The sequence below is a fragment of the Lontra canadensis genome, unplaced genomic scaffold (assembly GCF_010015895.1).
Source record: "Lontra canadensis isolate GAN:19392208 unplaced genomic scaffold, GSC_riverotter_1.0 scaffold124, whole genome shotgun sequence".
Taxonomy (NCBI): Eukaryota; Metazoa; Chordata; class Mammalia; order Carnivora; family Mustelidae; genus Lontra; species Lontra canadensis.
The window spans coordinates 3,142,608-3,154,036 of NW_022631118.1; positions in this window are offsets into that span (position 1 = coordinate 3,142,608).

Below are 11,429 nucleotides of genomic sequence, written 5' to 3' on the forward strand. Positions count from 1 at the left end.
TTGTCAAAGGGGAGGTGTCTGGGAAGATAGATGAAATAGATAAAGGAAATTAAGAGTACACTTACCTTTTTTTTTTTTTTTTTAAGATTCTTTCTTTCTTTCTTTCTTTCTTTGGCAGAGAGAGACAGCAAGAGAGGGAACACAAGCAGGCAGAGTGGGAGAGGGAGAAGCAGGCTTTCTGCTCAGCAGGGAGCCCAATGTGAGGCTTGATCCCAGGACCCTGGGATCATGACCTGAGCTAAAGGCAGAAGCTTAATGACTAAGACACCAGGCACCCTAAGAGTACACTCATTTTGATGGGCAGTGAAAAATGTATAGAATCATTGGATTATTATATTGTACATCTGAAACTAACTTAACATTGTATGTTAAGTATACTTTAATAAAAAAATAGTTAAATGAATTTATTCATCTAAAATCTGTTCCTAACAGTGGTTGGCGTGTGAGAGGATCACAAGAAATCCTCTCTGTTTCATAAAAAGAACATCAGTGGAAGCCCCAAATCCCCCCTTGGCCAGGACTCCTCCAGGGGCAACTGAACAAATGCCAGTCATGCCTTTCTTCTTCTCCTGTAACCAGGTGGGTCTTTAGGGCAATTTCAGCCCATTAGTTGCTTTTTCCTAGGGCTATGACTCTTAGATTAAGTTGATTAAATTGAGGTGAGGGTAGACACCTAGGGATGCAAATGCTGCTGCCCATAGCAAAGAGCACACACACACACACACACACACACACACACACACACACATGCACACGCACAGCAAAAGCCACTGCAACTATGGAAATGACAACACAAATCCTGTATGATTCTAATGGGCTAATTTTTAGATACTCATACCATGTGATCATTCCTACAGTGGTGTGGTTTCCTTCAAATAATTCCCTTGGGAGCCTAAACATTTATTCCAACAACCTGCTGCTCATGCTCAGAAAATGATTGTCCTTAGATCTGTAACCCTCAAATTTGAATATCTTTAACTTGTGGGAGACCGGGAGTTCTTTACCTAGGAACACACAGATTCCCATGCAAACTGTTCTGTGTATCATGCATTTTGGCAGGTCCTCAACACACAAAAAAGTGGTTAAGAATTATTGTTTGAAGGAGTGAATTTTGATTTAAAAAAAAAAAAACATGTAAAGTTCTTTTGGAGTCAACTCTCATGATTAAGCTAGATAATATGTAAGCCTCAAAACAAAATGTGACTATAAATTAATGAGATGGATATTGATACAGTCATACATGTACACATATGCACACACATACACATTTGTGTTGGTCCACTGGTCTATATTTTCAGGAATCTTTTCTTCTCTTGTTTCACTGTCCATAATCCCCAGCCTTTCACCTTTGTCAGGGAAATAACCTGAGAGAGAGAAAGGGGAGGAAGGAACAACAGAGAGCTGTTTCAGGGATCTCACACCATGTGTAAATTAAATGTTCCCCAAGGAACACCTCCCATCTCATTTTCATCCACCTCCATATCCATATATTTTTCTTCTATAAGAATTTCCACCCTTCAGCTAACTCCTTCAGGAAGTTTGCAACGGAAAGCCACAGCCATCCCAGTGGATCGGGTTAAGTTCAGTGACTGCCTAACAAACCCTGGTTGTTCTAGATCCAATTCTTGGGGAAGGGGATTAGCTCTGCTGGATTACTGGTGGGTTGATACAGGTTTGGATTTTTGAATCTAGAGCAAATGGGTAGTGATAGAGAATTGAAAGACTAGGTCCAAAGGAGTCCTGTAGATGGCGCAACCACTCCTGACCTATCAAGACTCTAAAGACTTTGTAGGGGTGCCTGGGTGGCTCAGTTCTTAAAGAGTCTGACTTTGTCTCAGATCATGATCTTAGGGTCTTGGTACTGGGCCCCACATCAGGATCCCTGCTCAGTGGAACATCTGCTTCTCCCTCTCCCTCTGCTCCTTCCCCCAGTCATGCTCTCTCTCTCTCAATCTCTCTCACAAATACATAAATAAATAGATAAAATATTTTTTAAAATGCTCTAAAGATTCTCAAACCAGACCTGAGACCTGAGTAACTTGGTGCGTGGACTGGAATGACATCTGGGATGCTCATTTGTCTTTGGAGTTTCACTGAGCTAACACAATATAACTCCTAAAGACATTTTTTTTAAAGATTTTATTTATTTATTTGACAGACAGAGACCACAAGTAGGCAGAGAGGCAGGCAGAGAGAGGGGGAAGCAGGCTCCCCACTAAGCAGAGAGCCGGATGCGGGGCTCCATCCCAGGACCCTGGGATAACGACTCGAGCAGAAGACAGAGGCCTTAACCCACTGAGCCACCCAGGCGTCCCCCTAAAGTCATTTTTATTTTAATATTTAATGCTAAAGTAGTGAATTTCTCAATATAATATTAAGAAGAGTTTAACAGATTATTTCTTCTTAAAGACTAGTCCTTTATTCTGTCTTCATAGATATTATTCCGGGGTAAAACCTTTATTCACACCTTTTATTGTGACAATCTCCTAACTGTGCTTCCTGGCTTGAATCTCTTCCTTCTTTCTGTAAGGTACACTTCTTTTAAAACCTGTGATGATCAAAATGTTTCAGTGGATCTCCAGTTGGAAAGTAGAGTCCAAACTTCTTATCTTGGTTGTTAAACCCTACTGAGTTTGGCCTCAATTTATCTGGGAGGCATTATGTCTAATGGTTAAATATTTGGGCTTTGGGGTTAGACAAACCTGGTTTCAGTACTAGCTCTACCACTTACTAGCTTTGTGATAGTGGGCAAATGACTACCCTTCTATAAACCTCAGTTTCCTCACTCATATGATTGTAGTTGTAACATCTCATATGACTGTTTTGAGGATTAAATGAGATAATGTGCAGAAAGTGCGATGCACAGGTACCTCGCACATATAAGGAAGATTCTAACACATTTTGTTTATCATTATTATTGCTTTTCCACCCTATCTCCCCTTTTTAGTTACAGCTAAACTGATGTAAATTTCACTGTCCTTGTTTTTGCCTTCTTGCTCTACACATATATTCACTTTATCTTTTTTTTTAGCTATCCTAATTCTTAAAAATTACTTATCTTCATTACCCATCCAAATCATGTACATCCTTCAATAACCAGCTGAAATATCACCTACTCCATGAAGCACTGTTTCTCCACCCAGTAGCCTGCTGTGATTGTTGTCTCTCCTCTGAAGTCTTAAAATACAGTAAGTCTCTTACAATACGATAGTCTCTTACTTACTTACTATTATAAATACTACTTACAAGACAGTAGTTTCCTGTGATTGTTGTCTCTCCTCTAAAGTCTTACAATACACTTATTGTTTCTTTAGCAAGTTCACAAAATTTTATTAAAATGTATACATTTAGGGATGTCTGGGTGGCTCAGTTGGTTAAGCGGCTGCCTTTGGCTCAGGTCATGATCCCAGCGTCTTGGGATCAAGTCCCACATCGGGCTCCTTGCTCAGCAGGGAGCCTGCTTCTCCCTCTGCCACTCTGTCTGCCTGTGCTCACTCTCTCTCTCTCTCTGACAAATAAATAAACAAAATCTTAAAAAAAAAAGTATACATTTAGTCTCTTAGTTCTATTCATAATCTTGGACTCTTGTTGATTATTTTTATATTGAATTATTTCCTTCACCTTTTTTTTTCCCTATCAAAGTCTATGTTTTAGGCTATTCTAAACTACACATTTTCCCCAACACTGTATTTTTTTTTAAATTTCTTTTCAGCGTAACAGTAATCATTGTTTTTGCACTACACCCAGTGCTCCATGCAATACATGCCCTCCTTAATACCCACCACCTGGCTCCCCCAACCTCCCACCCCCTGCCCCTTCAAAACCGTCAGGTTGTTTTTCAGAGTCCATAGTCTCTCATGGTTCACCTCCCCTTCCAGTTTCCCTCAACTCCCTTCTCCTCTCCATCTCCCTGTGTCCTCCATGTTATTTGTTATGCTCTGCAAATAAGTGAAACCATATGATAATTGACTCTCTCTGTTTGACTTATTTCACTCAGCATAATATCTTCCAGTCCCGTCCATGTTGCTACAAAAGCCCAACATGTATTTTGAAAAACTTAAGATACACAGAAAGTTGAACTGTAAAATAAATATCCTTATACTCACTACTTGTATTCCACAATTAACATTGTAATATGCTTGCTTTGTCCCATATCTGTCCACGCCACTATGCATCCAACAACCCATCTTACATTTTTAATGCACTTCGTAGTAAGTTGCAGATATCAGAATACTTAGCAAATCATGACACAATTTAGCTCCATCTGCTAAGGGTTGTGAAGATGATCTGCTTTATCCCCTGCTTTTTTTTGTTTGTTTTTTTTTTTTAAGAATTTCTGTTATTCTTTTTTTTTTTTTTTTTTTAGATTTTATTTATTTATTTGACAGGCAGAGATCGCAAGTAGGCAGAGAGGCAGGCAGAGAGAGAGGAGGAAGCAGACTCCCCGCTGAGCAGGGATCCCGATGTGGGGCTCGATCCCAGGACTCTGAGATCTTGACCTGAGCCGAAGACAGAGGCTTTAACCCACTGAGCCACCCAGGCGCCCCAATCCCCTGGTTTTATAGACAAAAAAACTAAAGCCCTAAGATATTAAGCAATTAATTTAACATTGATCAGTTTATCTCCAAGTATATACTGATCACCTATTATGTCCCTGGTATTTTGCCAGGTCCCAGAAATATGGTAATGAGCAAAACACATAAAGGTTCTGTCATCATGGAGTTTACAGCTTACTGGGGAAGAAAGATATTGAACAGATCATTACAAATAAATAATAAAGTACATGAATATCCAACCAAGTCTGGTGGTTTAGAAAAAGGATCGTGAGAGGAGTCACTACTTACTGCTCTGATTTCCTGACCCTTACTACTGGTGATATCCAAACACTTTCATATATAATAATAGTCTCTTTTTTTCTGCATGAATAAATGACCATAGTATAGAATTATTCTTGTTGTACATGTAAGAGAAACCTCACAAATTCCTCCAGAGGAGACCAAATACTGTGATACAGAGTTGAAAATGTAGCCTCTGTGGAGGAAAAGATTCTCAGGAACATGGCGGTGTTAGCCTGAGCCCAAGAGTTAAAGTTGTGAACCAGAAACAGCAGTCTCTCAGGAGCTAGGGCAGAGATGCTCAGGTCAGACTTCAGGAAGCATATGAATTCAGGCAAAAGGAACCCTAGGCCTGCAGGAAGCTCAATTTAGGATGGACCAAAGAATTACAGATACAAGGATTTCATTAAGAGTGATCTCCTGAGCTGGACTTTGTACCTATTTTTAGAGTTGTAGTTTCCTAGTAGACTGAGTACATGTGAGTGAAGCATAACTTTTCCTTAGGAAATTTCTAGAGTTTCTCTCTTATTGAATGATCTAAGGATTTCACAATATCTCTTCTAAGTTTGTACTATTGGGATCTGTTTTCCTGTTTTAAAGTAAAGAAGTGGGTCCATGGCTCATCTCAAGACAAGGAAATAGGTTAGAGATTTATCAAGGTTTTAGATCTGATTTTTAGAATTCCAAAGCCAGAGTTTGTCTAGCTCTGTTCATGCATTGGCTGAACACATTTCCCCCAAGACTTCCCTTTCAGAGAACATTGTTATAACTGGAGAGACCAGCTTGCTTGCTTGTTTGCTTGCTTGCTTTCTTCCTTTCTTACTAATCATTATTTTTAATACTTTTTTGGTTAAGATATAACTGACTTATAACGTTATATTAGTTTCAGATGGACAACAGGATGATTTTGTATTTGTATATATTGCAAAATGACCACCAACTTAAGTCTAGTTAACATCCATCACCACACAATTACAAGATTTTTTTTTTTTCTTGTGATGAGAAAGATCTACTTTCCACTTTTTAGGATCTACTTTCTTAGCAACTTTCAAATATGTAATATGGTATTATTGACTATAGGTTACTGCCTGTGTTCTCCTCTAGGATTTTTATGGTTTCATGTTTCACATTTAGGTCTCTCATTCATTTTGAATTTATTTTTGTGTATGGTGTAAGAAAGTAGTCCAGTTTCATTCTTCTGTGTGAAGCAGGCCAGTTTTCCCAACACCATTTGTTGCACATACTGTCTTTTTTATTTTTTTCCTTTGGATATTCTTTCCTGTATTATCGAAGATCAGTTGACCATATAGTTGTAAGTACACTTCTGGATTTTCTATTCTGTTCCATTGATCTATGCATCTGTTTTTGTGCTAGTACCATACTGTCTTGATGATTACAGTTTTGAAATATAGCTTGAAGCCCTGAATTGTGATGCCTCCAGCTTTGCTTTTCTTTTTCAAGATTGCTTCGGCTATTCAGGTCTTTTGGGGTTCCATATAAATTTTAGGATTGTTTGTTCTAGCTCTGTTAAAAAATGCTGATGGTATTTTGATAGGGATTGCATTAAATATATAGATTGCTTTGAGTAGTATAGACATTTTAACAATATTTGTTCTTCCAATCATGGAGAGCAACTCTTAAAAGGCTGGGGGATTTATGCATTCTCTAGAAAATATATGAACTGTAAGTATTATTTTTAACCCATTAGTTTCTTAGCATCTTTAACCCATCTACTATTAGTTCAAAACTATTAGTTTTGAAGTCCAATTTTTTTTATAATAGAACACATTTTATTTTCAAAAAAGTTTTGTACATGGAATCTGAATGTATAAAACATATCAAATTTATTCTGATTAAAGCCAAAGAGTAGGTCAGGCACACCACTCAGTTGACCTATTGTACGTTTACCCCAGGGTGATCCTGCTTCCCTTCCATGAAATGCCAAATGTACTGGTCTAGTCCAGTTCTGCTATATGGTCTATAGCATCTCTAATGATTGTTCATTCAGACTTTTTTTTTTTTTAAAGATTTTTCCTTTTTTTTAAAAGATTTTATTTATTTATTTGAGAGAGAGCACATGCAAGGGAGAGCTCAAGTGGGAGGAGGGGCGGAGAGAGAGGCAGAAGCAGGCTTCTCCCTGAGTAAGAAGCCTGATGATGTGGGGCTTGATACGGGGCTTGATCCCAGTGTACTGGGTTCACGACCTGAACCAAAGGCAGACACTTAACCAACTGAGCCACTCAGACACCCCCATCCAGCCTGTCTTTAAATCTAAGATCTAAGACTTTATGTTAAGCTAAATCTGAGCTATAAGCTAATAATATTATAACCATTATCAAAATGGAGAAGTAACAGCTGCTCAAATCAAAATCCACCTGGGATGAACAGGTCAGGAACCAACAGAGAGCAGCATGCACTGTGCATGCCAAAGTACTCAGACAGCAACGAGAGAAGGGACTCAGTGTCAGCCTCTGGATCAGAGCCAACTGCCTCCAGCCCAGTGAAGACAGCAGGAGGAGTTCTATGGAGTGTACCTTGGAAAATGTGATTGCACTCCTTGGCACTATATTTATTCCTTACAATTGCTTCAAGCCTTAGGGCTGCTGGCTATTTGAAATACCATTTTAATTAAAACATTTACTCTAAGTGACAAAATCAATCTAATGAAAGGTTACAAGGACCAAGACTGGAGAACATTAAAAATGTACATCATGTTGCCATCTTTTTCTTTCACACCCATCCCAGGTCTCTCTCTTTCATAATGAAGTCTAAGACCAATAGATGGGATCTTCCAGGTTCTCAAAACACATGTATTTTTCCTTTTATGAAAAAAGGAGCCTCTCAAAAACCAATAAACATTTAAATGGCATTGTGGGAAGGATTCCTCATGCCAGGTTCCACATCCAAATGAACTGAGGAAAAGTACTATGTGGCAGATAATCATGGATAAACACAAGTAGGAAGCTTAACTTCCTCCTGGTGACTGTCCAGAGCCTCTTGGGGCTAAGCCAGTGTTCCCATTCCCACTCCTGAGTTAGGTGTTATTGCCTTCCAACAAACCTACAAAGGTACCATGGTTGTAAGATAGAAGAAAGGAAGACAGAACTCTATATGAAAGGAAGTGATTCATTTTAAAACATACTGTATTTAAATACAATATTAAAATGAGTATAAGATTCTACACTCTACTGTGAGTAAGGGTATGTCTACTGGGAGCCCAACTGGGAAAAAACAAAACAATCCAAAGTTGGATTTTGGTAGACGTGCACCAGCCCATGGGTGAAATGTCAGCCAGCTGCCTACTGGGAGAATGTATATTGAAGAGCACACAAAAAAAGGGTGTTTCTGAGAAAACACCTGACAAACCCTAAGAACATAGAATTCAGGCAATCAAACAGAACCATGAAACAAACACAACATAAAACCTTCCAATCAGCCACTTTGCTTCTTCTGAATTATGCTGAGAGTGGTAACATACTTCCAAATATAGATAGTATGTTATTTAATGGGTAGTAACAAGCTGCTGGCAGAGGGGTTTCATGTTGTCAGTGTATAAATAGGAGTCATTTGGGCTCCTTGCTGCACAATTGCCCTTGCTGGAGATAAATAGAGAGTGCAATTTCTGCTGTCAACAGTATACAGTGTAATAGGCCTTTAGTGCAATAACACTGGGCAGTGGCCCTGAGAACAGGGGGCCCTGTTGGTTGGTAATGGCCAGAATTGTATTGTCTCCTGCACTTTAGCCATCTCCATTTTATTCTAAATTTACCTCCTATAAGAAATACTCTACTTGGCTGCATTCAGTCTAGGTGTGAGGCACAGAATGAAGACATTTGCTTTTTCTGTGAGAGCCATAAAATCTTTCTGAGGAGAGGAACAACTATTTTTTAAAATATAATTTTAAGAGGCACCTGGGTGGCTCAGTTGATTGGATGACAGCCTTTGGCTCTGGTCGTGATCCTGGAGTCCCAGGATAGAGTCCCGCATCGGGCTCCCTGCTCGGCAGGGAGTCTGCTTCTCCCTCCAACCCTCCCCCTTCTCGTGCTCCCTCTTTCTTCCTCTCTCTCTCAAACAAAAAAATAAAATCTAAAATAATAATAATAATAATAATTTTAAAGAGATGCCTGGGTGGTTCAGTTGGTTAAGTGTCTGCCTTAGGCTCAGGCCATGATCCTGGGGCTCTGGGATGAGCCCTGGGTTGGACTTCTGATCAGCAGGGAGTCTGCTTCTCCCTTCCTCCCTTCCCGCCCCATCTGCCCCAGCTTGTGTGTTCTCTCTCTCTTTTTCTCAAATAAGTAAATACAATCTTTTAAAAAAAGAATTTAAAAATCTGATATGTATACATACATTTAGAAAAATTTAATCTTAATATTGGAAGGAATTTCAAAGGGGATCTAGCCCAAACTCATCTATCACAAACCTGGCATGGAGTGGTGCATGAGGTTTGCAAAGTACAAACAGATAAACAGTAAAACTTCATGCTTTCAAGTTCTATTGTTTCAAGTTTTGCAATACTCCATAAGGATAAAAAGGATAAAAAGATAAAAAGGAAAGTAAAAAAGAACCATGTTACTTATAATATTTGAAACATATATAATCAAAGAGCCCTAGGGTCAAAGGCGAAATGCAACATGATATTGCAGAATTTCTAGAAAATGCTGATATTGAGAGCAGACATGTTGGAATCTCACCAATATAGGTAAGCAGTACTCAAAGAAAATTAATAGTATTAAGTATCTATGTTTATAAATATTAAAATAAATGAATTAAATATGCAACTAAAAAGTAGGAAAATAACAAAAATGGAAAAAGAGCAGAAGAAATTGATAAGAATAAAAGCAGAAATTAATGAGACTTAACAACTGACTCTATTACATCAAAAAGCTTGTTCATTGAAAAATTAACAAAAATAAATGATCCAATCGCCAACCTAATTTTGAAAAAGGAGAGGAAGACTAAAGACACAAAATAAGAAATGACAAGGGGACAGTAACCATCAAGAGAAGCAATTTTGGGGTCTCCTAAAAATTACAGAAGACCCAAAAGAACTTTCATTCATGTGGGTTGTATATATTACTATTTACCATATTTGATATTAAATTTGACAATTTAAACAATATTTATGCATTAATTAAAATTGTAAATAACTAAAACCCCATTGCTGTTAACATAAATAAAAATTTTAGGGAAAAAATTCTATTCTCCTTTAGAAATTACTGAGAAGAGTGGCTCGTTTACATTTTTGCAGATCTCTTTAATATCTGGCTTGATGGAAAACAGCTGGATTCTCACTCACTTCTGCTGTCAGTTTATTGTGATGTCACATGCTGTAGCCTCTGGATACAGCTACCATGTATTAGTGAGACAATGAGGGAAAGATCTGAAGACTTGATGTCCTAGGAAAATGTAACATACAAAAAATATATGTAATTTGCCAACAACAAAAAACTACAGACCAATCTTGTTTATGAACATTGATGCAGAAATCTTAAATAGAATATTTGAAAATAGAACCCAACAGCATACTAAACAAATGTCATTATCAAGCAATGTCCTTATCAGGACTTGTTCCAGAATGTAAGAATGTTTTAATATTAGGAAATCATTAGTTGTTATAAGTTAATAAAACACATAAGTCATCATATTAGCAGATCAAAGCATTTGACCAAATTAAAAGCCCATTCCTGATAGAAGCACTCAATAAAACAGGAACCAGTGGTTCCAATGGTTCTTAAAATTACAAAGTACAAAAATTATCATGTTATTTCATTAACATGAATTTATGTACACACTGCTTTTATGCTTTTAATTTTATATATGATATAGATGTAGATATGAAGATGGAGAGAGAAATAGAGATAGAGAGACCGAGATAGAGACAGCGATATCTTAGCTCCCAGACCAGCATCTCATTTCATGGGAAATCCTAAAGGCAGTCTCACTAAAGTCAGATTTAAGACAAGGGTGACCGTAGTCACCATTTTATTAACCTGATGTTGGAGGTGTTAATCCATGCTGTTCAATAAGTGAAAGCAATTAGAGGCATATGAATTGGAAAAGATGGATAAAATTATCTTTTGGAGGAAATCTAAGAGAATTGATGGAAAACTACAAATAATTAAAGAGTTTAGTTAAGAAGCAGGAAATTAGGTCTCCCCTCTGCCACCACCACTTATTTAATATGCCACATTCCTGTTTACTCTCTGTTCTGTTCCATTAGTTTATTTTTTCTATTTATAGACCAGGATTATGCAATTTTAATTACTATAACTTTACCATGTGTTTTTATTGTTAGGAAAATTCTAGCCTTTTCTCCCTTTCCAAAGTTGGCTTGATTATTTAATTGAGAAGGCATTGCATTTACATATTTATTTACTAGGAGAATTGACATCACCACAATGTAAGACTTCCCATCTTGGTAGCATATGCTGTCCCTCTAAACAAGGCTTTCCCTACCACCCTATTTTAAATTGCAGCTCCCCCCAATACTACCTATTCTCCTACCCTGCCTTATTTTTCTCCATAGCACTTGTGTCCATCTAACATACTTTATATTTTATTATTTTGTTTATTATCTGTCTTCCCTTACTAGAA